The sequence below is a fragment of the Ambystoma mexicanum genome, chromosome 2p (assembly GCF_040938575.1).
Source record: "Ambystoma mexicanum isolate Mex_15411 chromosome 2p, UKY_AmexF1_1, whole genome shotgun sequence".
Lineage (NCBI taxonomy): Eukaryota > Metazoa > Chordata > Amphibia > Caudata > Ambystomatidae > Ambystoma > Ambystoma mexicanum.
In genome coordinates this window covers 705063999-705091324 of record NC_090923.1, presented here as the reverse complement: position 1 = coordinate 705091324, position 27326 = coordinate 705063999, and positions in this window count along the sequence as shown.

The following is a 27326-nucleotide window of genomic DNA, read 5'->3' as shown; positions in this document are numbered from 1 at the left end:
GAGTGGAGACATTCCATAGAACAGGGTATTTCACCCATGTCCGTTCGCAGTAGAGGGACTTCAACACCCTTATTTAATTTGTGAACAAATCTTTGGTTTTCCAGATAATTCAGGGGTTTTTCCACTTTTTGTTAAAATTGTCCATTAAAAGGATCTCTTGATATCCAAAATGTCACCAATGAAGGTTTCAAGGTGCCGTTGTCCAAGTCTTCGAAGAGGTGTCCTTCACCACGTTTTCATAAATTCAGAAGTACCACAGGGATCCGACAGATATTGGTATTGAGAATAGTAGGGATGGCCAATTGTATTGCTAGTCTCATTCCAGACTATAGAGTAATTATATATTACCTTAGAGTTTCGAGGTTTTATATATGAAAGGTTCTTACACTTCTGAAAAAAAGATGATTACATTATTTATACATAATAGGGATTCCACTCTAATTATTATGTATTTATTTCTCCAAAAGTTCAAGAGTATAGTTTGCTGGTGTACTGGAGCCAGGTAGCTCAGTTATACAGTTAGTAATTATGCAGGACCCATGCCTCATTTCTAAGTGACCCACACAATGTCTTCCAGGCTACTTAACCCCTGTCCTTTAGAGATGTGCAGAAAATGATTTACTGTTACTTGTATTGGGGTAAAGATGGTTTTCCTGACAGTGGGCCTCATTACGACTAGTGCGGAATGGGTTTAACGGCGCTGGTAATGGTGCCGGCGCCGATAAACCGTCTCTGCACTATTACGAGGTCCCCTCGTGGGACCCGCTCTGGACGTCTGGTTTTTCCAGACATCCATAGCGGGTCCCGCGAAGGGACCAGGGATCTAACAACGGGCCCGTTGTTAGCTCCCTCCCCATTCCCATTGAGCCCTATGGGGGCTCGAATGGGAATGGGGAATGAGGCCCATTGAGAGGTATTATTTCAAGCAAAAATGTGTTTTTGGAAGTATACGTATTTTTAATAATATTAGTACAGTCTGTTATTTTACTGGTAACCTGTTCCATCTGATTTTGGACTTTACAATTTTAAAGTTGCCCATTGTTCTTTCCAGTTCTGTGACAATTATCACTCCCAAATATGAGAAACGTTCTTTCATCGGGCATGAGCAATACCTTACCTTCTCTTGATTTCAGATGTATTATCCTGTCCCTCATCATAGCCTGCTACTGAACTGAATGTGCTGGTTATCTTCTATAAACTGATCCAAGCCTGGACCGGATCAGTGGGGAAAATCCCCATATCATCTACATATGAGGATAGTTATTTTTCTCAGCCCCTGATCTCAGAGAGGTGGGGATGCTGTCTAGCCTGAATCATTCGAGTCATTGGCTCCATATAAAGGTAGAAAAGAAGTTTGGAGAGGGGAGCCCTTGCCTTCTTTTTACCTGACAGTGGGCCTCATTACACAGTAGGAGGTAACCATGGTGCTAATAGCGCCATGACTGCCTCCAAAACCTTACCGACTCCGCCCTGGTGAATGGAGCAATTACCGGTCCATTCCAAGGTTGGCGGGACCCGTAATTCCCCATTCACCAGGGCCCTTCCCCATTCCCATTTATGGGAACGGGGAAGGCGCTAATAACGGTACCGCAATTTGCGGTACCATTATTAGCTCTAATGTCCCTTTGCGGGTCCTGTCCTTAACGCCTGGAAAAAACAAGCATTGAGGGAAGACCGGCAAAGGGAACTCGTAGTAGGGCGGTAGGGGATTACCGGCACAGCTGCCCTTACCGGTGCCGGTAATCCCCTACCGCCTACCGTGTAATGAGGCCCAGTGCGTGGGTGTCAGTATGATGTAGAAAGAAGGCAATCCTGTTAATGTCTTTTCCCTTGCCACTGTCCCTGGTTTATCTCTTATTCTTTACTACCCCTCCATAACCTTGTGTGTTCACATCCCACAAGCATTACATATTGAAAGGTGCCCCACTTAGGGATGTCCTCTGTTATCTGTAAACATAGCCTATGCGAGAGGAAGGAATATCACTTAAAGAAAGCTTACAATAGAGGGAGGAATACAAGAAAACTGAGGAAAGAATAAAAGTAAACGAAGCTCTATGATGGAAGAGAGAAAATAGGAGGAAACAGGAGGGAGTAAAGAACAGAAGGAGAATTCAGTGTCTTACGAGAGACGGACAATAAAAGTGCAGTGACATGTACAAACGAAGTCAGAAAGCTATCGACATTAAAAAAAGTGTATGGCAAAAATAATTGTGTAGAATGGAGTGAAAATGTATGACACAAGCGAAAATGAACAACAGGAAAAGCATAAGAGGAGGGAGGAAGGCCCTCCACCTCTGTACACCAATGCACCATCTGCATTTGCCAGCGTTTTTTACATTTTCTTATTTAAGTGCCGCTGGTTAAAATTGACCGTTTATACTATTAATAAAAACATTAGTAATAGATAGAAAAATACAACACACTTTTTTTAAATATAGTGAAGTAAAAAGATTTCTTATAATCATATTGTAGCATCAATTAGACTGGAAGTTCATACTTAAGATTCACCAGTGTCAATACATTTACATACTTCCCTCCACAGTATATCAGCTATCAGTCTGAGAGTCCATTCTCTTTTTCACTAGCTGCCATATGGAATACGCTGCAGAAGTCGCTACCAGTGACTCAGCTCCGTAGATAGTTCTCCAAAACTGAACAGGGTGATATGTAGCAAATGCATGATTACCTTTCTCATATGCTTCAACACATTTAGGACAAAGGGTCAATAAATGACGCAAAGATTCGACTCCCCTTTTGCAAAAGGGACAAAGACGCTCTTCCCATTTAATACCAATCCATGTCCGTGTTTTCTAATACCAGCAGAATTCCTAAATGCATGGATAAAATAAATCGAACCAAGGCAGGAGAGCACACTTTAATTAAACTATTCCATGGAGAATCTGAAAACATTCCTTGCCGAGAATAGAGGACATATTTCCGAGTAATTTCCAGGTAGGCTAGAGACTGGATGAGGTCATAATATTTGGTCTTCTTTACGAGGCCAAATGTATGAAATACATTAGTGTTCTCTGGCAATCCTAGCAAACCAATATCCAAGCAATGACTTTCAACCAGTTTCTCCATTTCCCTGTACAAAATAGTACGAGGGCATCGGAGTTTATGGCGTAGTGTGGTGCTCAGTTGGTTGCCTTTAGCAGGATCGCTGAAACAAATTGATGCCCAAAAGTTACACACAGCCACTTTCCATAGCGATGTTAGTGATTGCAATCCCAGTTCCAATGTAATGGCCTCAATTGGTACAGCTCCCGGAAGTCCAAGCAGAGAATGCAATAATTTAGCCTCTATTTTCTTCAGCCACATGACCGCCCTCTCTGGTAGCACCTCTAGAGCATATAAAATGCCTGGTACTATTGATTATTTATAGGCATTTATCTTAGCCTCGATTGAGCCTCCACCCTTCAGGTCGATTATATTTTTCTTCGGCAGCCATTTTGACCAGGCCGTAGAGGGAACCACATGAGCAAAGTATGAAAGAGTCGGTAGCCATAATCTGCATTCCAAGGTATCTATATTCACTCATTTGTTCCAAACATGTACCACCCAGTCTTCATGTGAACTTTGAACCCCGTATTCCCTCCTGCCCAAAGTCATAATATTTGTCTTATTTCCATACACACGCAGTCCATTTAGGCTGGAATACTGATATAGCGCATCCAAAGAATGTTGTAAACCTATTGCCGTGAGATCCAGAATAACAGTATTGTTGGCGTAAATATGTCCTTGTCGCCAATTCTTGGCGAACAATTCTGTGCAGATCTTAAAGCAGAGACAAAATCGGCCACAAAGAGATTATAGAGCAGGGGGACGAGAACGCACCCTTGCTTCAAGCCCACATTCGTGCATAGGGATTGGGATAGGTCACCCTCCCGAGACAATCTAACCCTTACGGTAGTGTTACTGTGCAGAAGGTTAATACAATATAAAAGGGAGGTGTCTACACCCCAGCCTTCCAATTTTCCCGACAGGCTCATTCGATCAACAGAGTCAAAAGCAGAGCAATAGTCAACATAACACAGTTAAAAAGTAGCTTCAGGATTTTGTAACGTGTCTGATATTGGAGTTATTAACACCCAGATCGAATGCGTTGCGCTATTACCTTTCCTGAAGCCTGTCTGTCTAATGTTTAATAGGGAGTTTTGATCAGTCCATGCTGTCAGTAGTTCCAATAATACGTTAGAACAAATCCTGGAACTGCTGTCTAGCATGCCAGGAGTTTATAGTTTCCTGGATTCGTTTTTATACCATTCTTAAACACTGGGAAAATGGACTGCTGCCAAGTAGATGGAATTTAGCCTGTTTCACAAATGCATTGAAATAATGTCTGGAGTATTTCTACCCAATACTGGGGGTCACTCTTGAATACTGTGTTACAGAATCCATCAGGCCCAGTGGCCCTAGAAGCTTTCGTTTTTTAAAAATAGTTTCCACAATATTGGCCTTGATGATATGATGCCAGACAAGCGTCCCAGTCATTACAGTACACTGATCCGCAATGTCCGCCTTCTGGCCTTGCCAGCAAGTCGCTACTATAAAAAGGGCCCAAGTTTCTTCAGCAACCCTACATAGGGCCAAGGCGGACCTACCAGCTCTAAAGGTGCGAATTAGGTGGCAATATTTCTTAAAGTACCGGGCCCTAATCAGGGAGTTTATGAAGCCGCAACGTAAGGATGTTTCATTATATTTGTATTGCCGTAGCCAGGTTTTATAATTGGATCTAACTTTAGCAGCACATGTTCTTATGTCATCCGTAGATGTAGAGCAGCTTCTCCTAATTCGACATACAGAAGTCACAGAAGTCCACCGGAGTCTGTTTCCCTGTAAATTTGAAGGGTTAACGGATTCGCTCTCAGGACTTCCGAAGTGAAACCTGGCATTTTAAAGCAAGTGTGACGTGATCACTTATACTAATCGGGCTAATGTGCAAATCTAGACAGCTTTTTAAAATCACAGTGTTGACAAATATGAAATGTATACAGCTGCTGTATGATCCATTGGACCAAGTAGGTAAAGGATTATTACTCACTGTTACCAACTGGAGATCAAACCCCTCCAAAGCCATCCTTCACTCTTTCCCCTTCTGTGCCACAGCTGCACTTCTTCCCCTCTTCTTAATACTAACCGAGGGGATGGTGCAGTCCACATTAAAATCACTGGTAAGAATAACTTCCCCCGGGTATCTAACACAGCAAACTCTCAAAGTGTCAATCAGAGCAGCCATGAGCTTCCCAGTAAGATCAGTGCCAAGGGGGTCGTATGGGTTAGCAGCAACAAATAGGACGATCCCAATTATTGTGCCTACAGACATCCTGCACCTCAATCAAATTGTAATGAGCCTTTGTGCCTATACTTAGGCTGCCTTCAGGGACGTCAATTGGGGGCTAGAGCGAACTCTGCCGTTTCCCCAGCAACCTCTGGAATTTTTTTGCTCTGGTCTGGAGCTTGTGTTTTTTCTGAATAGTTTTAAACAATTTATAAAAAACAAGCAAGCTCCTGACACTACCCCAGGCCTGGCCAGTGGAAGCACTAAGCAGCAAGGCGCTGGCTCCTTCAGCGAGGTGCCGGTGCCAGCTGCCTTCATGTCTATTACTTGAGGTTGCTTAGCAACCATAGCTTGTCCGGGCCGGGCCAGGGTCGAAGAGCAGAGCTGAAGAGCAAAGCGATGACTGCAGCAGCAGCATTCAGCAAGCTACACTCAGGACTGTGCGCAGCGCAGGCGCAAAACAATGAGCTGTGCTTCCAAGCAAACTGTGCGGCAGGACTGGTGCAGGACAGGTAAGGCACACTTTATTATCAGACTTTTGACTGTGCCTCCGGACGCGTAATTGCCAAGTCTGATAACATTTGTTTGTATTTGTCCCCAATTTAATGAATGCACCCCAAGGTTGCACTAGACTGTTTTCTGCTCTCAGCAAGGAGGAGTGGTATTAAATGGACCCGTGCACTTCTTCAGCCGGGCTTCATTGAGAGAGATGCTGGAAAGGGAAGGCTGTGTTTAGTACTGAGGAACGCTCGCACTGGAGCAAGAGATGAGAAACAGGTGAAACAAAGCTATTGTTTCACGTAATAGGGACAGTGCAATGTTTGCATGTTTACAAGCATTTAAAGGAACACCAATCCGATTGTTGCATGATAAGGAAATCACTATGATTCATTCACTCAATTAAATTCTATAGTAATGCGGTTTACACCAACGCTGGCGAACTGGCTCTCCTATGCATGTACGCTGTACCCTAGGAACGTTTGGCCAGCCAGTTTATTGTCGTTTTTGATGTAAACAAAAAGTGACAAGGACATGGGCTGGGTAGAAAATAGAAGAGATGGAAAGGGGAAAGCCTATGAAGAAGTGGCCCAGAGATGGAAAACAAGGAATTAAGAGGGAAGAAGTGAGACGTGGAAACAAAGCTAAAACAGGGAATGTGAGGGGTGGACCAAGCCTTGGCTTTGGAGAAAGAGGCAAAGAAGCAGGTAAACCAGAGAAGATAAGCTAAAACTATTATCAATGAAGGAGGTTGTGTGGGGGTATTAAAGGCTTGTTGGGCTTCTTAGCCATGTTGGATGACTGGGGGAGCTCAGCTGGAAATCCCTGTGGTCTAAATTAGCAAAGGATAAAATGCACATTGGTTAAAACATCTAACAGCATGGCAAATACTGCGGTCCAGAAGGATATTGTAACCGTAATTTTCTTAGTGTACTGAGGGATATTGCCGTAGGATGCCACTTCCGGTGATGTCACTTGGGGGCGGGGACAAATGACATCACTTCCTGTGATGTCACTCGGGGGTAGGGTCAAATGACATCACTTCCGTGACCCTGGTATTTTGGTGAAATGACGTCCCTGGCTGCCTTTAGGATGTTCCTTTGTCGGGGGAACTGATAGTCAGAAGACCAGAGAATACCCACCCATGGTGAAAGACGTAGTGAGCCATGTTTCCTGTAATATAAACACTTGTGCATTAAATAGCAGTCTAAACCATACAGGTGATGAAGAAATGAGTGCAAGCCCTGTGTGTTCCAAGAATTCACGCTGAAAATAGGACTATCTTGACAAGTCCAAGTTCAAAGTGTCTTTTGCCAAACCTGTGCCCATTTGCCTGCAAGCCTATTTGCATCCATCCTAGAGCAGGCATGGTTAGCACCAGTAGAGTACAGGTTAAAAGTGTTCAAGACACTCTGCAACTGTACATTTTTGCTAATCTCTGAAGGCCGAAAACCGATAAATCAAAGTCCAGTTCCATAAAGGCTTGAACGTGTTTGCAGATGCGTTCAACAATAATAGGGAATAGGGTACTATTCAATAGAGGCAGTTAAAGACTCGTGATGTCAAATCCGGAATGACATGCAGCAATTCTAGAAGCCAGGATCTATTGAGGAAAGGGCAGTTGGTTGTAGGATTAACCTCAACGAACCTGATGTGTTTTGAATCAGCAAACCAAAGGGTTTTGGGAATTAACCGGTGTGTACCATTCGTAATCTTTTGTAGTGATTTCACACGTGTAAGCCAGGAATCAGGGGTATAGTTTTTAACTTCCTTTCTTCCAAGAATATTCAAATGCTTAGACCCACGAGGGTTCAAAATAGACTCCCCGCCAGATACCCGACAGTTCATTCCCTTGGAGACAGGATTACGTTTATGACCTTTCGGCACAAAAGTTTCACACCCGTGGTCTAAATGCTTGCTAGAAGCTGTAAATACTGTGCTAGAAGCTGTAAAATCTGTGAGTCAATCAATTTCGTTGAAGAGGGCCCATTATGAGTTGAAATCCATTTATCCAAAGGGCCTTGGAGCACAAATTGCCTAACCCTGTCATCACCCATTACGTTTGTAACTGTGCAGTAACCCGATAAGGAGGGCACAGCTCTATGCAAAGGACGTTTAACTGTTTTATTCAAATTAATGGCCTTACTGTGCTGTGCCCGTCTACAAGGTTTATGTGCTTTTGTTGATACCTTTGGATGGACTTCTATACATAGAGGGTGAGGGCCAGCTATTTAACATCTATATCTTGGTACAGAGAGCTTCTATGGCCTGAACCTCAGAGGCAGCAACCACTTTAACACTGCCCTGGCACACGTCAACGCCATCAGTGGTAATCATGTATTCAGGGTCAATATCACCGCCTGGTGAAAGCCGCCTCAGATTATCGGCAGGGTCGGACTGGGACAAGAAATAGGCCCGGACACCCAAAAAAAAGTGGCCCACATCTCGCCTCAAAAAAGAGGCACACCCCTGGCCTCACTACCCTTGACCTCTGGAAGTGATGTCATTTGACCCCACCCCAAAGTGCCATCGGGAAGCGATGAAAGACGACCTTTCACCCCTTGACAAAACAGGAAGTGTCATCGAATAGCATTTTTCCTAACTACACTACGAAAAATATGGTTATGATTTTACTAATGTGATATACATTTCATACAAGAATGGATCACCATATGTATCATTAATATCATCTGTGTGTATAGATGCATATTATAAAATTACTGTGAATGCAAGCAGACGTCCAAGGCCAAATGATAATATGCTATTGTATAGCACTTACACTTAAGCAATTTTTTTTATAGAACAAACATGCATACAATATCACCCAACCTGTGTTGGTACTCATTTATCGACCTAAGAAGGATGTATTGGGATAGCTGGGATTCGAACCTGCAAATCACACACACCTCGCAGCAGCAAACGCTCAACCCACTGCGCCATCCTGTCAGCTATAGTAAAATGAGCAATTATTCTGTAGTGGATACCATTAAACTGGTAACTGAGATGAGACCACTATGGCTCAAGGCCTTCTGATCTGCATAAAAAATAATAAGGTTTTTCTCCATGAGAATTCTAAGTTCATCTACCCTTCAGATGTACCTTATGGTAATGAGTGGAGTTTCCAGACTGTCATTTTCCCTCATCTGCTTGGATACAATGTATCACAGAGAGAGAAAGAGAGAGAGAGAGAGAGAGAGAGAGAGAGAGAGAGAGAGAGAGAGAGAGAGAGAGAGAGAGAGAGAGAGAGAGAATTAGGTGACAATGTAAGTTAGCAAAATGGCACCTATCTGAAAGAGGCCAGTGGTAGGAGTGCAGGGTTACGAGTTGTTTTTCCTTGTAAGGCCCACTCCCCCTTGCCCGACTAGCCAACACCGCCCTAAGATCTCTGAACACCTTACACCAACCCCACAGACGGCCGCCACACGACTAGGCATTAGACCATGAACTCTAACCAAATTATGACCAAGCTCTCCTCTAGCGAAAGGCATAGAAAGCAGATCGGCACACGAGTCAGCTACTTCTGATCTGCATCCATCAGCAAGGTGATCGAAATGGGTGGAAGCAGTGCACCTCTACTTTTTATTAAGTTTTACTGTTTATATACTTTTGTTTTAAAAATAAACCCTTCCGGAATGGTTTCATTCAAAAACAAAAGTTTAGCAAGAATTTGAAACGTGCACTTTAAGTGCACTGCACTGAGCGTTCCCTTAAACCGCAGGTGCATGTGTTTGAGGGTTTTATTGTGCGTCAGTGGGGGCACGGCAATAGGGATTGTGCGTGCGGTGGCAGGCAAGTTGGGAACATAATTCAACTACTTTTCTACACTTTGATCACTGATCACCACCACAGGGTTCTCATTTGCCTCTCCCACTGATGACCCCTCCCCTTTTTCTTACAGAGCCACACTAAGTGAGGCCACCGATTGTGGCAAATACTGAAGACTACTCACATTACCTTCAGGAGCATCTGGACTGTGTTCCTTCTGCAATTTTCAGTTTGCATTCTTGCATTTGTTCACTACCGGATTACCACCAACACTTCTCCCCTCGCACTTTACTTGTCTGAATGTTCCAAGAATTTGAAAATCAGAACCTTCGCCCACTCCCCATCGCCTCGTGAGGATGCTAGCACCTTATAAATCACCAATAAATAAATTAATAAAACCTGGGCCTGAAAGAAACCCCCGTGGATGGCATTATAATACCATGGGTGACATGGGCCAGCTTTGCCAAACCACGCAAGGGCTACCAGGATCACGTACAGAAGACCAGGATCACACACTGAAGCAATGGCGACGCAGCACGCGCTGCATTACAGACACTGTCAAGGAAATAAATGAGGACTTTTTAGAGTTTTAGATATTCCATTGGAGGTTATTGTCAAATATGCATTATTGGGAATTGGCTTTTGTGCAGACATTAATGGCACTTTTTGTCTGCTTACAAAGTCAAGCGATAGAAAAAGTCTAAAACATGTCCATGTTGATCCAAGGATGTTCTCTCCTTACTGCGGCTTTACTTGAGCAGTAAGCCTAACTTGGCCCGCCCACGCCACACGCCCCCATACCAGTCCACCAGAAGCCACTGCATGTGGCCTGGTCTTCACAGCAGGATGCTCCCCCTCCTCCTCCAATTTGCAAGGGGCTGAAACACAGAGAGGTCAGGCCTCTGAAACCACTGCATGCAGGAGTTCCCTGCATCACAGGGGCTGTGAGAACTGCATGCAGGAGTTCCCTGCATCACAGGGGCTGTGAGAAGGGAAGTTGAGCATTGATCGCTCTGGCCCACGCGCATGGCAGTGCCCTTGGGCGATGGCCATTACACCAAAACGCAGCACAGTGGCTGGAAGCATCAGAAGGGCTGGGGACGCTGCTGCTACTACTGCGCCTGCGCCAGATCACACTCTTCTCCCCAACATATGGGCACGGCAGTAGTAGTTTTGCATGACACCCCACCATCCAGGGTCGGATTAATTGCATTGATGAATGATGGCTTTGCAGGTGTTTTTTTTTCTTAAACCAAATTTTTTTTTTCTTCACATTTTTTTTTTTCAAAACCAGCCCAGGAGTGGGCAGAAAAACCGGCCCCCTCACCCCAGGACGATTTCGGCCCGGCCACGGGCCGAAAGGCCGAGGGGCCAATCCGACCCTGATTATCGGGTCCAATAACATTCGTCGTGCCATTGCGTATGGAAGCGTGAATTTCCACCTGGCCTCCTTTGTTTATTGTGGAACAGTACAGAATCATAGTCCCACAGTTCGAAGCCTGGGTCAAAATTGGTACCACACTCTATTTCTCATGTTAATAAGTACTATTCTTAAGAATAAGGTCAACAACTTTGGCAAGAATATACTTAAAGTCTCTCTGCTCTTCGGACATGTTAGAGCATATTTGGTGCAAAGCATCCATAGAAGAACCAGGTGAGGTCGGAGGAAGAGACCTGTATTGTCACAGAGGGTTCACACGTAGATCCTGAGAGAAACCCTCAGACAAGGTCATGGGGAGTGCACCTGGGCACATGTCTCAGAACCACCAGTGCATGGCTCGCAATATCACCTTTATCACTCGCATAGATATGTAGCATGGGCAAGGATACAAACAGACTGCCACAAGGAGTCACGCATAGAATAGGGAAACCGGATAGTCATGGCCTAGACAGCAGCAACCAAGTGCGGGGCCACAACCAGCCCATCTGGTCTATGTCGTTGACGCCCTAGAGCAGTACCCTTCAGAGAGGTCTGGGGTCCCTGACCGCCTGACAGAGCCCCAGTAGCTCTTCCCTGGGACTCCTACCAGACCCCGGGTCCCACCTGGGCCTTCAGCTGCTGCACTTGCATAGCCTCTCACTCTATGACCAGGTATGGTGGACCCACCTGCTCTGAGGCCCTGGTCTGAGTGCGGAGGAGCCGGTCCGGCTCCCACGCCACACACCCATCCACAGGGAGACTCTTCCCAATGACTATTAAGGCCCCACAAAGTGGGGGCTCATGGAGCCTGGCTGTAGACAAATGTAGGAGACAGCCGGGACAGACGTGGCTCAGGCCATCTGGAGCGACTGACCCGAAGCATTTTGCCAGGCAGCCATGTGGTCGAGCCTGCCTTAAGGCAACTGTCCAGGGTCCAGTGCTTAAGCTGCCGTTTCAGTGCCCAGGGTCTGGGGCATAAGCTGCCACCTCTGCATCCTAGGGTCAGTGCTTAAGCTGCCATCTATGAACCCAGGCCCAGCCTCTCTTCCCTGCCTCCAATGGGATGGGCCAAGCCACTCTGCCTCCACGTGCTGGGCCATGGCCATCTGGTCTGCTAGGCTGAGTGGAAAGGGAGAGGAATACCCAGCCCGCACCCCCACAGGTGCACCCAGCATAGGTGGGAGTTTCTTGTGCACCCCGTGGCACAGCATGAAGAACAGAGACCCTTGCAGTGGTGCCACCAACGCAGCGGTGTCTTTAACAAAAGCTTGGCTCAAAGGATGCCTTTCAATAGATTGCAGAGAGGTAGTTGCTCTGCTAATTAGAAAACTCTGACCCAGAATCAGGTCGCCTATGAATGATTTAGCACCAGGTTCCCCATGAAGAGGCGATGCACTACAGGCAAGAGAGGTGGCACTTTCTGTCCACACTCGAGTCCCAAGACATGCAGTTCTACACACCGGGCCAGAGGCTGTCTATCCTAGGCCAATTGAGTCTTCCCAGCGTTGCAGTATCATTACGGTTTAGGGGGACTTTAGAGGCATTCAGTCACAATCCCACAGATGGTAGCATCACCCCATTGGCTTCTCAGCCAAGCACATACACCAAAGTTTGAACATGCAATTCCTCTTGTACTGAGCAGTATTACCTTTGCAACAACACATCATCAGTGGGGTAAAACTAACCAGTCTCACAACAGTCCAAACCCAGCTTACGTTCCCGATTAGTAGGTGAAAAATCCAACGCTTGGTCAATTCTGCTTCACAATGATAGGAAGAGCCTACATCGAAGGATCAAAAAGCAGCGTCAGAATGACTGCTTTGCTGCCACAAGCCAATTATCCCTGTGGTAACTACTCTGACACCTCAAACCTAAGAGCACCTCAACCCCTGATACAGAACACAGCTCTAAAAATGTTCGAAACCCAAATGCTCAGTCAACTTAAAAAAATGGATTACAATAAAATCAGGAAGTACAACATCAGGAAGCACCAGAGCAAAATCATCAAAGATTTAGCAGATGACAATACATTGACGCTGAAACCGGCTGACAAAGGAGGAGCAATAGTTGTGATGGACACAGTAGTTTTAATTTTCAGTGCCTCACACTCCTGAATGACACAGACACATACATACCCATCAATTAAGATCCCACATGCAGAATTCTGACCATGATCGAGGCTACACTTGAGAGAGCCCTAGAAAATGGATGGATTTCGGAGAAGACAAAGAGATACCTACTCAAGACAAACCCAATAATGCCTGTGTTTTACAGTCTCCCAAAAATCCACAAACAACTTGAAAAACTACTATTGAGGCCGATAGTTGCAGGAACGGACAATCTGTTTGCCCCCCTGGCAATCTATGTAGATCAGGTCCTTCAGCCAACTGTCCAAAAAGTGAACACCTACCTCAGAGACACTACCCATTTTCTCAAAGTACTGCAAAAGCTTGAGGACCTTCAAGACATTGCCTCCTAGCAACTCTTGATGTTCAGAGCCTTTACACCTCTATTCCACATGACAAGGGACTAGAAGCATTGGAATGGGCTTTTATTAAAAGAAAATGATTACAGAGCAGAAAAACCTTGCATACTAGAATTGACTAAAACCATACTGCAGAACAACTTTTTCAGATTTAATCGACAATTCTGATTACAAGCCTCAGGCACCACTATAGGCTCAGCAATGGCCCCAACCTACGCTAGCCTATTTATGCATTATCTGGAGACACAACATATAACTGCTCATGTTGAGTGGGGCCCGAAATCGATATGCTGCATGAGATACATCAACAATGTTTTTGCAATCTGGAGAGGGAACAAAGAACAGCTGGAAAAGTTTCAGACCTACATCAACTCTGTAAATGACAGAATCAAGTTCACGATGCAAATAGGTGCACCGAAGATCCACTATCTGGATGTTGAACTTGAACTAAAGGAAGGAGAAATCATTACGAACAATTCCTTTGGGCTTATAGAATCACATCATTAGACTCAACACTAACAATGGAAATAGGCAAAATGACACTGAAATATACAGAGAGAGGATATCCTGAGAGGGTAATAACAGCAGCTAAGGAGAGTTCTGCACAAACATCCTGAGAAGAAGTATTGAGAAAGAAACCTAGGAACAATGAAATTCAATTTCTAAACACATTTAAATACTCAAGTCAGAGTCATCAAATCAATCGCTTGATAAGAAAAAACTGGAGGATCATACAAATGGACCCACAATTACTATTATTTCCAGAACCACCGCTCATTGCCTATAAAATATGAAAACACTTTACAGATCAGTTGGTGAAAACAGAGCGCACCACAGATCAAAGACAAAAGACACTACAAACTAAAAAACTAGGCATATTTGCATGCCTACACTGTGGCAACTGTAACAAATTCACAAAAGGAGATTATGTGAGACATCCCCGGACAGGTGCAAAAATTAAACTTAGACATTTCACAACTTGCAACACTAAGTCAGTAATATATGCACAGAGCTGCCCATGTGGCATATATTATGTGGGACAAACTACACGCAAGAGGAAAGAAAGATGTAATGAACATAAAAGCAACCACAGGACTAAGAACCACAGGTCACCAGTGGCGAGACAATTCTCTGAAAAATAACAATCTGTAGCTCAGCTGAGATACCAAATTCTAGAAGTTTTACAGAGCACCAAGGGGAGGAAACCACGCAAAGAGGCTAGCCCATCGCAAACTTTATTGGATAGATAAATTAGACAGTAAGAGCCCATATGGCATAAATGAAGATTTTCATTTGGGAGCATTCCTCTAGATACCAGAAATCTTCTCCACCACAGTAGAGGATCAACTTTACTTCACTCTAAAAAAACTTGAATAACTCAATTCCATCTCTCAAAAATATCAGACAACCTACATATGTTCCATTCCTTCCACACTGGAGAGGTACAACCAATACCAATTTACCTGAATGCTCTCAGATTGTAGCATCTGATATGATATATACGAATAACTGTGATCTACAGCTGTCTGAGGATTCATTAAGATCACTCTAATTGAAATATATATTATGATCCCACTGACCTTTCCAATTGTGGACATGTGTATACACCTTCAAACTGTTCTACGCACCAATAGGACTACCATCACCATTAGCTGTCCCTACTGTCGAGTCTATACCTTGTGAAGAGTATATACTGAACGAGAGAAAAGAAAGACTCTCTACACACACTTGCTACAGTGTAGTTTGATGGATTATGTATATCAAGCAGATACTCAATATGATGATGAATGTACATAATAGCTATGTGTGAGAGCCAAAGTATATACACAGACAGAGCTTCTCTTGATTGATATTGTGTAATACAGGAGCATGACATGTCATGAATAAATGTAAAAATGGTATCTATGAAAGAATGTAATCTACACATGAAGTATAAGCTACAAGGTACAATGATGTCATGGAACATAATCCATTGTCTAATGTTGGGAATCATCACTAATGGAATGGGGGATTGCGTCCTCATAAAAACCATGATATTCTGTAAAAATAAGTCTTTAGTGAAAATTCCATATAATACACTATGGTTGGAATAATCCTAATGCCGATTGTGAGCAGAGGTGCCCCAGGCCAAAGAAAGTAGGATAATTTCACTTTCATATAATATCGCAATGAGTGCCACACGCGAAACGTGATGACGTCCTTTGTTGACATATGATGTCATTTCACTATGTGGTTACACATCACAATAGCTTGTAACTTAATTCAAAACACTACGGCATACGAATCGCGTACACTGTGTGGCTACTGAAAGTATGACGGTATCATTAATCACAGGTAAGATAGAATCACAGCAGCAGTGCACCGATTGAAGTGCATCTGCGATATTGAAATACCATGCTGACACAGACTTTCGCTTACCTTCAGGTACCCGCATTACATTTTGGCGCCATTAGATTTGAATGGGATACGGCACTCACGTTTAACCTGACCCATAGGACTTGATTTCAACTGAAGACCTACTTAGTAGGTAAGCGCTACATAGAGGTTTCTTTCTATTAAAAAATCACATTTAATATTGCACTTTATTTAAGGACAGTATACTGAACCTCACAATATAATGTTTTCCATTTAGGACCGCAATTCATTCAATTGAGGCAGCAGCCATAAAAATTCACAAACGTCCACTACGAGATACTTGACCATTTAAAAGGTAAATAAATAATAGTACATATCCTTATCACTTATAATAGATTAGGAGCTATTGACATTACAGAAGAGATACAATAGGATAGCCCCTATGGTTATTTTTCCTATACAGGTGGAGAGCTGGAGTTAAATATTCTTTGGGAGTTTGAAGTATCTACCTGAGTCATAAAAAGACTATAACTATTGAATAGCTGGCCACTTGTAGATAAACCACATCAGGTGGCTATAACCACATCAGGAGGTAGGTCCCAATGACAGAATGAACACACAAGGTTCTCGAATTATATGGTCTAGCAACAAACAATCTGGGACAAACTACTTAATTCTATCCAACTGTTTTTAGGCTACTCCGGGATGGGGAGTGATTGTCTTTCCTTCTTCACTTTAAATCTTAAAAATCGCCAGTCCAAGACTGCCATGGGTACCCGATGAGAGGTAGGGCCATTCCAAACAATGAAAATTAATTTGTATTTATACAAATGATATATCCTCAAGTACAATACTACTAAAACAAAATTACTTTTTATTATCTTTTTCTACACAGATTTCTCTGAAGATCTTAGAAGAATATTTGAATCTATGAACACTGTATACGTATTTGTTTTTGCTCCTGAGGAAGGGAACCAGAATCCCGAAATGCGTTGAGGTTTTGCATTTGAACTGAAAACCATAACATACAGAGAAAGATATCTGTATAACACAATATGCATGTAATATTGTTGTAATAGATGTGGAACAGTAGATAAGCGTACTACCAACTAAATGCAGGTTGATTTTAACATGAAAAAACATGTATAAATAAATTGTGTATACTTTTAAAAATTGTGCAAACCGCATCATAACAGTTTATTAAGGAACAAACCTAATCAGTCACAAAATAAATATGAAACAGGAGCGCTGGGTCCGCTCTCATAACCAATGGGAATTTGAAGTTTATGTGAGAAATATTAGTATAATACTTATTAACTATTGTTTGTCTTTTGACAATACCTCGAGTGTGCAGGGAAGCTAGTGATCCACAGCCCATGGACACCCTTTGTTTTTTGTTCTTGTGACCATCACAAACGTGTGTCAGGGTTGTGTCCCTCTCCTCTGCACCTCATTACTTTTCTTAACTCCATATTAGAATACCTAACAATACCGTTGTGCAGCTGTGTTCTTATCTTTTTCCCATCATTTTGTGTTGATTCACACATTCTCAGATCGATCAGTGATGCCTTTTTAGCCTATCTCGGTATATTGAGAAAGTTACGGGCTGGACCACGAGGAGGTAAAGGCTACTAGTACTAAGAAAAGGGGAAGAGAGTCATAGTTACTCCCGCCGTGTACCCGTGCTTTGTTGAATTAATACACTTTTATATTCAGAGCACTGGCCAGAAATCACATTGTGTCAACACCTGCCAGGATCCTTCGCAATGCTTTGTTAAAATTAAACAGTCTGATGCCCCTGGTCCTCACAAGTTCTAAGTCAGCTGCTAGGTGTTGGCCGAGGTAGACCGCTGGTACAAACACTGGAAGGGGAATGGAGTGAGGACACCTCCATGGCTGGGGGGATCCACAGGAAGGGCCAAGCTTGCGTCCAGAGTCTGCGTCTCGCCTCATCCAGCCATGGTGCACATCCAGCCCCGCTACACATCACTGCCGACTGACCCAGCCCCATACAGCCAATTCCCATGCTGAAGTTACGGATCTGACTTGCCAACTTCCCTTACCTACATTGTTCCAACATGCCTGAGGCTGTTCCCTTTGGAGACCTGCTCTGGATCTGGGTACAGCCCAGCGAGAGATTTACACCTTCACTCCAGGATAATTAAGGTCCAGCGAGAGCTCACTCTGGCATGTAATTTGACTGAGTCATACCCTAGAAGGGGCTAATGAGCAAGTGAGGAGTCATCACTGGCTTCCTTCCCCTCTTTTTTACTTCTGTTAAGGATTCTAAAGGGGCGTCACTCTCCAGACCAGGACTCTTGCTACTGGCCGGGGATGCAGCGCACAATCAAAATACTTTTATTTTATTTATTATGAATTCAGTTTGAGAAGGCACCCAACCCATCACACCCACCTTTACAAACACCCCGGGTCACAATGGACCATGAACCAGGCTGGTGTGTAATAATACAATATTTATTTATTTTTTAATTTCAATGAAAAGCTCACACATTTAATATAGGGCAGCAATCACCAGTGTGGTGATAATTACACTGTAAAATGATAGAACACACTTAGTTTGACCTTTTAACATAAGAAACCCACAGCACAATTGAATAAAACCAAGATACTTTTCGGGTGTTTTTTTTCCGATAGCACCAAAGTTCATGTTTCCCCCTTCAACACTCCCTCAAACCCCTGTTAACCAAATTTTATGTGGGTAGAAAGGGGTAGCAAGAAGTCAGGTAGAGTAGGCAACAAACAGAATAAAAATCTAACCTTCCACCTCGTAATGGGAGGCAAAATCGGATTACCTTTGAAAATTGAGCAAAATAGCTCTCGTAATTACTAAATACTTGTTTTACATGTGCGGTTGAATGAATGAGGTAGAAATGAGTATAGCAGTATCAAAGATGTAAGAACACTAGCAAACTACAAAGCAGGATACTAACAAGGGGCATACAGTTCAGATAATCGACTTGGAAGGAAAAACACAGTACAGCCAAATCACATGTGGAGTAATTGCATTTGCTTTTTTACATGGGTTCCAAATGACAAAACAGCTTCAAAAACAGGTTAAACAGATAGAATGCAAATTGTGTTTTGATGCTAAAGTACAAATGCACATCACAGGGATAATATGAAAGTGAAAGGGTAACTCTGAATGGATGCCTGGATGAGATTCTTAACAGGAAAGGAAACTCGGTTTTTAAACGGAAAGCAGTTGCACAGGGGAAATCGGATTTGAAAGGAAATGCCTAGTTTTACTGAAACTATATTTTAGCGGCTTGAAAAGAGGAACACCGCCCATGAAAAGGTTAAGCTGCAGTCATAACCCCTCCCCCCCGCGCATGCCGCGTGTCTGTTTTTGTGGGAAGTAATTAGTTTAATCCAAATATGACTAAGGATTTATGCAATGGACTAAAAGGATCGGAAAGAATGGCGCTAACACATGGAGATCAAAAATAGTTACTAGGATACTTATGGACTACTTATAGGGTGGAACAAATGGCAAGGTATCAAAATGGGATATGCTATGTGTTGCTATGGGGAAGGGCTTATACCTACAATAATCACTTGCATTGGGTGTTTTGGACAGTCAACCGAGTTTCTGGACAGCGGGACAAGGATCTGTTCATGGTACACAGCGGCAGGCTCTCAGAGAAGGGGACAGCTCGCAACCAGGGTCTGGTCTCAGTAGATAGCGAGGTGTATCAGCTGGCTAAAGCAGGTAGTGGAGCAGAGCAGGTAGCGCTGGAGAATCCCAATGAGGATTTAGCCACCTTTCCCCTTTCTCCCTGGATTATGGGGATATGTGTAGGGCTTGAGTTCTGCAGGGTAGTGTTGCCTGGATAGGAGGGTCCGGATCAGCTACCGCTGTCCTGGCAGTGGAATCTAGAGTCTTGCAGGGTGAATCTGGAATGTCTGGACCTCTGGATGTGCAGGAGCTGGAAAAGTCAGAAGAGTGTCTGTCGAGAGCTCCCCATGCCTCCCCTTTATATGAGGAGCATGGCATCACAGGATTTTACTATGGGGCATAACTAAGCTAGACCTCCCTCTAAGAATCGAATAGGTCACCCTGTAATGTCGCCTCCTCCCTTGAAGCAGATTGGACTGAAGGAGGGGACTCAGTTTTATGGGGTGTTTTTTTATGAGGTACACAACCATCCAACAGTTACTTTTCCCAAAATCAGTTATGACCTAAAAATGCCCCTTTTTTCAATTGTTACACTTTTGAAAATCACATAGGCAGATTCCATATTTGACACAGAACTTGGCATTCCAACTCCCAAGTTTGTACGATGTTGTTTAGTCCTTCAATTAAATCTTTGTAATTTTTGGTGGGAATCGTTTTACCTAAAATTCTACAATTTTATATAGGTATACGGATTATCACAGGGCATGTTTCCATTAATTTTCAAAGCTGCCCTATGTATAGTTTTCCCATGAACTACATCTTTCTGGCGTTTGCGTCTCCAACCTGCTAGGAAAAGCTACGTCTTATTTTAATGGCACAAAAATTACATTCAAACTGTTAATATTTCGCATTACTGTTGCCAGGTTGCAGAGATAAAAGTCTTAAAGTTTATTAAATAAGAAAAGTCTTTTGACCCATGTTACCTGGCTTTGTCTTCCAAATATAGTCATTAATTCCAAACATCCGGCCTTAGTGCAGTGTTGCCATGGATTCGGCTTTGAAGCCCTTCAGTTTGAGTTGAGGGAAGGTGTCACCAGGACTTCTCACCTATGTGTCCTGGAAGTCCATTGTCTTTTGGCTCCAGAATGCCACTTCGTCTGACGAGGATGTTTCATTCTCCCCCTTGCCAATTCATAGTTTCCAGGGGGATGGTCCCCTTGAGGAAGATGCTTCTGTTCCTAGGAAAGGCAGGGCCCTGTGAAGCCAGGGCCAGTCAAACCTGAAGCAGGCATCACAGTAATTGTATTTATTTATTTTTCTTTACCTTAACCAAAGCAAATATTTTAGAAATAAATATCAAGTATATGTTTAAAGTAAACCCCCATCACATTTTTATGCAAGCATAAAGCCTTTGTTTAACATTTCACGTTTTAAAAGGCATTTTCTTGTTTGGCAAAAGCACCATTTTACACGTGGATTAATATTCCTTGAATGTCCCTTTCCAAAGCCGTTTTTCTCTCGCATCTAGATTCTGAACATTATTTATAGCCCCAGTCAATTTCTACTAGACGGGAATCTGTCCAAGGCAAGGGTCCATTGAAACTGACATAAGCAAAGAGAGAGATGGCTTCTTGTGAAGGGTTTGTGTTATTTTGTTGTAAAAGTAAAGCGTTTTGCGTACGGCTTGGAGTGAAGTTCTCTGCTCTTTCAATGATTTTGACTGACGAAACATGCCATTCAGTGAGGAATTTATTTATTTGGATTTATCAAGCGCCCAGCAGCCCAGAAGCATCGTGGCACTGTTACAGAATATTCAGTTTAGTATCGATTAGAAACAATGGTCACAAACAGGTATAAAACATTGTTGAGCAGGTGTTCCGTGGTTACAGGGGAACAGTATTGGAGTCAGTGCATAGTCATAGAAAGTTTAGTTGAACAACATTGTTTTCAGGGTTCTTCTGAAAGTAGAGAGGGATTGTTCGCTTTTCATACTGGGTGGTAGCGAGTTCCATGCTTTGGGGGCTAGAACTTCAATACTGGTTCTGCCAGCTTTCACTCTGTTAAATGCTGGCATTGAGAGTTGGTGTGAGCATTTGTTGTGTTTTGGCTTGTGGGATGGCGCTTGGTGTATTATGTCTACTGGGTACACTGGTGCGGTTTGGTTGAGGCATCTGTGTGTGATTGTGAGGGCTTTAAATGTTATATGTCCTTTGATTGTGAGCCAATGGGCGTCCCTTCTAGCCTGTGTGATATGCTCTCTTTTGGTAATGCTGAGTGCCACTCTGAGGGCATTGTTTTGTGCTACTTGCAAGCGATTGATTTCTGTGTAGAAGTGCCCAGGAGTAGGATATTGCAGTAGTCTAGTTTCATGCCTATTGTGGCTCTAACAATGTTTAGGCGGTTCTTTTGTGATAGGTGGGGTTTCACTGGGTTTATGATTTTGGAGGTGAGAGCTGCTGCTGATGAGATGGCACTGACATGTCTGTCCATGGATAGTGTGGACACTGAAGGTTTTGACTGAGGCTGAGGTTGTAATGACTGTGTCTTCGATGGTGAAGGAGTTGTATGTATTGGCAAGTCTTTTTAGGGCTTCTTTGGGGCCTACTAGTAGTATTTTGTTTTTTTTCCTCATTTAGACATAGGCTGTTAGTCGCCATCCAAGCCTGGATGTGGGCGTATATGTCTTGGAGGGTTATGAGGTCTTGGTCGTAGTTGCCTGTTAGGGGAATGAGAATTTGTGTGTCGTCGGCATAGTTGGTGAAGGCTATTCCAAATTCTTCTAGGTTGCTGAATAGTGGGAGGGTGAATAGATTGTGGAGCGTGGGGGAGCTGCATGAGCCTTGTGGGACTCCACACTCAATGGGTGATGTTAGGTCAGCTATTTGGTCTGAGAAGACTCTCATAGCACGACCATCCGGGAAGGAGGTGATCCATGTAGTGGCTTCTTTAGAAAAGTGGGCTGTGTGGGTGAGATGTTTACATAGGATCTTGTGGTCCACCAAATCAAAGGCCGCTGATAGGTCTAAGAGCAGAAGGAGTGAAGGTTTGCCTTTGTCAATGGTTTCGAGTAGTGGGTTCTTGAGGTCAAGTAAGAACCCACTCTGTGCCATGGCGGGGGCAGAAGCCTGATTGTCTTTTTCCAAGGATGTTGTGCATTTCTAGGTAAGCTTGAATCTGTAGATATGCAGCTTTATCTAGAATTTTCAATAGAAATGGCACTGTGTTAATGTGGTGGTAGTTGTTTGGGGAATCAGGGTCGAAGGAGTGCTGGTGGTGAAGGATGCATTGATGAAGGAGGTGATAAACCGGGCAAGTGCTGTGGCACAGTGTTTGATTAGGTTGGCCGGGCAGATGTCGCCTTTCCATAGTGACGGTTTGATATGCTTCATGATATGTAGGACTTCGGGAGTAGTTACTTCTATGAATTTGAAGGATTTGGGTGGAGTACTGTTTTGTTTGTCGTGTCTGTCTGGTTTGACAGTGGAAGTCTTTGGTACAAGGCTGGATTTAGGCAGATTGTTAAATTGAGTTTTGATTTTGTTTTTTAGTGTTTTAATTTTATTTAGCATGGTGTACTGGATGTTGTTGCACCATGTGGTGTTTTTCTCAGTGGGTTGAGCAGAGGTGGTGGGGATAGTAAGCTCATTGTAGATGGCAAATAACTCTTTAGACTGTAAGTTAGATTTCTCAATTCTGGCATTGTAAGTGGCTGCTTTGGCTGTGGAGATGGCTTTTTTATATAGTTTGGCAACAGTGAGGTAGGTGTCCTTTACGGTGGGGGAGGGATTAACCTGCCAGGTGGTTAGTGCTGCTCTTTTGGCAGTGCGTGCATCCTTTAGTTCTTGTTTGAACCAGGAGTTAGTGTGGTGTGTTTTTTGGGCGTTTTTCTTTTGTAGTGGGGTTACTATTTCTATTATGTCTTTTAAAGTGTTGTTGTAGAGGTCTTTAGAGGTAGATTGAGCAAGTGCTGACATTTTCAGTAGCATGATTAGTCTATCTGCGGTGAGCAGTTTTTTTGATCTTGCCATGGTAACTGGTGCGGGTGGGTGGGGGTTCCCTGCTAATTTTCCTGGTACGAAGAAGATTAGTAGGTGGTGATTGGTCTATGGTCTGGAGTGTTAGAGCTGATGTCGGCCACACAGTTGTGGTCGGCGATCCAGCCAAGGTTCATTTACTTGTTGAGTAAAGCCTAGATCTAGGAGGGCTATGGCGAGGGCTTTGCTTTTTTTATCTTTTGGGTCTTTAAAGCCCAGGTTGAGGTTGCCTAAGAGAATGACTTTTGAGTTTGCTTTCAGGTTATCAGCTAGGATGTGGGTGATGTTAGCTTGGAAGTCGAGAGTTGGGCCTAGTAGGCAATAGACAATGTGTATTGTTATAGTGTAATTTGGCGAGGGAGATATTTTGGCAGATAGTGATTCGAAGTTGTCAGCTTCGTTGGTCTTTAGCTGTCTAGCGTTGAGGGCTTCTTTGATGATTAGGGCAACCCCTCCTCCTTTGTTGGAGATTATGTCTTGACGCAGGATGATGTATCCTGGTGGAAGTGTTTGGCAGACAGCTGGTCCGGGGGCTTCGTGTAACCAAGTGTCAGTTATGGCTAGTATGTCTAGGTCTGGATCAGTGATGAGATCATGGATCTCTGTGGCATGCGCTGGTAGGGAGCGTGCGTTGATGAGGGCACACCGGATTTGTGTTTTCTGTTTTGTTCTTAGGTATAGTTAGGGCAGGCAGGGGTGCAGTGGGGAGTGTCAGTTGTGCTAGGTGTGTTTGGTGTGGATGTGATAGTAGGGGGTGGTGTATGATGGGACTGATTTGCAGGGGGCGGCTTGGCGGTGGTAATAGGTTGATTAGATCGGCAGCCTAACCTTAAGTTTCTCATGTGGAGAGGCATAGGCCTGGACTGATACATTTTGGGTGGTTTCGAGGGAGTGGACGTTTGGTTAGGCCTTTTAGGGCAGGTGGTGTGAATAGGGACTGTATCCTTGGTGGTTAGAGCGGGTAGGAATGGTGTCCGTGGTATGGTGGGGGAGCAGGGGAGTGAGAGTGCCATGTTTGGGGTGGGGGCAAGCAAGTGTGTGTGCTAGTAGTAGGCTACTCTAGGGAGTGGTATGGGGCTCCCAGTTATGGGAAGTTGAGGAGTGTGGAATATACAGTTGGCAGGCAGTGTGTGCTAGTCCTGTGCACAAGTGGAGAGCAGTGCATACAGTTTACTCAAAGTATGCTGGTCTTATGGGCAACAAAGGCAGTGGCGGGCATAATGCAAACAATTCACTCAGTAATAGGCTACTTCATTGGGCAGTAGTGGGCACAATGCAAACAATTCACTTAGTAATAGGCTAGTTTATTGGGCATTGGTGGGCACAATGCAAACAATTCGCTCAGTAATAGACAAGTTCATTGGGCAGTGGTGGGCACAATGCAAACAATTTGCTCAGTAATGGGCTAGTTCATTGGGCAGTGGTGGGCACAATGAAAACAATTTGCTCAGTAATAGGCTAGTTCATTGTGCAGTGGTGGGCACAATGCAAAAACATTCTCTCAGTAATAGGCTAGTCAATTGGGCAGCGGGCAGTGGTGGGCACAATGCAAAGAATTTCATCAGTAATAGGCTAGTTCATTGGGCAGCGGACAGTGGTGGGCACAATGCAAAGAATGTGCTCAGTAATAGGCTAGTACATTGGGCAGCGGGCAGTGGTGGGCACAATGCAAAGAATTCCATCAATAATTTACTAGTTCATTGGGCAGTGGTGGGCACAATGCAAACAATTCGCTCAGTAATAGGCTAGTTCATTGGGCAGTGGTGGGCACAATGCAAACAATTCCATCAATAATAGGCTAGTTCATTGGGCAGTGTTGGGCACAATGCAAACAATTCGCTCAGTAATAGGGTAGTCCCAATGGGTTACACAGCCAGATGAGCAGCCAGGACGTAGTCAGTGCAATGCCTGGGATGATGGGCGTAACATAGTTCACTTAGTTTTTGTGAAGTACTTACAGTGAGTATCTGATGAGCGGCGTGCAGACTGTTTGGAGCGCTGAACCGCGCAGACAGGTGAGGAATGCCCCTATTTGCTGGTGTAAACCATGAATATGGGTGTACATGAATGTGTCTAACTGAAACCAAACTGGGTAATGTTGAAAAGAGCATCAGTGCGCAGTCATTTTAAATACTGAACATTTTCTTTTTCAGTGGGAGGTTTTGAGCTGGCAGCCTAGCAACGCTGCCTTTGGATTCTTTTCTTTGACGCACATGAATAAAACACTGACAGCCATTCTCGGGGTTTCATCTCGCCCCACATGTGCCTGGCAAATACAGCGCAGCCATTATTTTTGTTACTGTAAATGCAGTTTTGATGCAAGGGAATAGCGCTCAGCAGGGCCACCGCAGACATTCTGCTTGTAACTGCTGGAATGCAGTTTGGTGATGTAGGGGGTTCTGCTGGGCTGATAAATGTACCCCACAGATCCCCCCTGCTTTGCCGAGAATTCTTGTTGAGGTAAAGTAAGTCAAAGGGGGGGTTCATTGGGTGTTGTTCTTCTTCCATCAGGAAGCGGTACGCCATGATCCTCCCTTCATCTTTCATTGGAGTGTAGAATTACATCCCCTTTCCTTCCTTCTCTTTCAGGGTCCCCAGAGAGATCCTCTTTGGTCTATGAAGGAATCGAATTAGTACTAAATAGGAGATAGATAAAGACAGGTTTTAGAATTCTTTTCACTGACTGTCTTCCCAGAAAGTCGACATCAGTGGGACAAACATACATTACATTCATTAAAGTTCTTGAACAATATCAGCAAATCCATAACAAGGCAAAGATAGTTATTTTTACACCATGGTTGTGTGATACGCTTTTGCATTGATAATGAAGAAAAGTACTCCTTGTTAGATATACCTATGGACCTACCTATTCCCTTCTGCTTTTTCTTCTTCCTTCTTCCTTCTTCTTATTCTCCATGTGTCTCCTCCATTTGACTTTCCTTGGGCTATTCAATCAGCTGCAAAGTGTGCCTGGGGTGAGAACTATTTAATTGATAAATGTGGAGCCATTTCCCTTCTGACAGCTCTTTGGGGATGCAGATTCTTTAGGCGACAGGTGAATTTTTTTCTACAATTTCAAAAGGACCGTGCCAGGAAGGGAGACATTTTCTAATCTTAGTCTGGTTCCTTTGAAAATTGTACACGTAGACCCTGTCTCCTACTTGGTATTCCTTTTTGGTTGACTTAAAATCATATTGAGTTTTCATCCCCTCTGCTGATTTTTCCAGAATCCGCTGAGCGTACGCTAAAGCATGCTGAAAGCGTTTTCTTAGATTATCCACATATTCATGAGTTGTTGAGGTGTTTATCGGTGTCTGCTCTTGTGTTCTATAGAGCAGATGCTGAGGTAGCACAATTCTTCATCCAGTCAATAGCTCAAATGGAGACATTTTGGTCGCAGAAGATGTTGTAGATCTGATGGCCATCAGGACAAGTGGTAATCGGATTTCCCCATTTGGCCCAGAATCCAACACAAACATTTTTAGAATGCTCACAGTGATTTTATTGTACCTCTCAACTACCCCACTAGAGGACAGTTGGCATGCAATGTGAAGTTTCCTTTTTACCACAACTATCTCCCACATCTTTGTAATCACTTCAGTGGTGAAGTGATTTCCTCGGTCTGACTCAATCCTTTGGGGTAGGCTAAAACGTGAGAAGATGTGGTTGATCATCAGGATAGCTGCTGTTTCTGCCTTGCAATTTGGGGCCGGGAGACATTCCACCCATTTGGTAAACAAGCATGTTACTGTTAACATGTACGTGTTCCCCCGAGAGGAACCAATCACGGGCCCAATGAAATCTACTTGTAAATCTGACCAGGGCAGTGTCATCCCCTTCTGCTTGAGGGG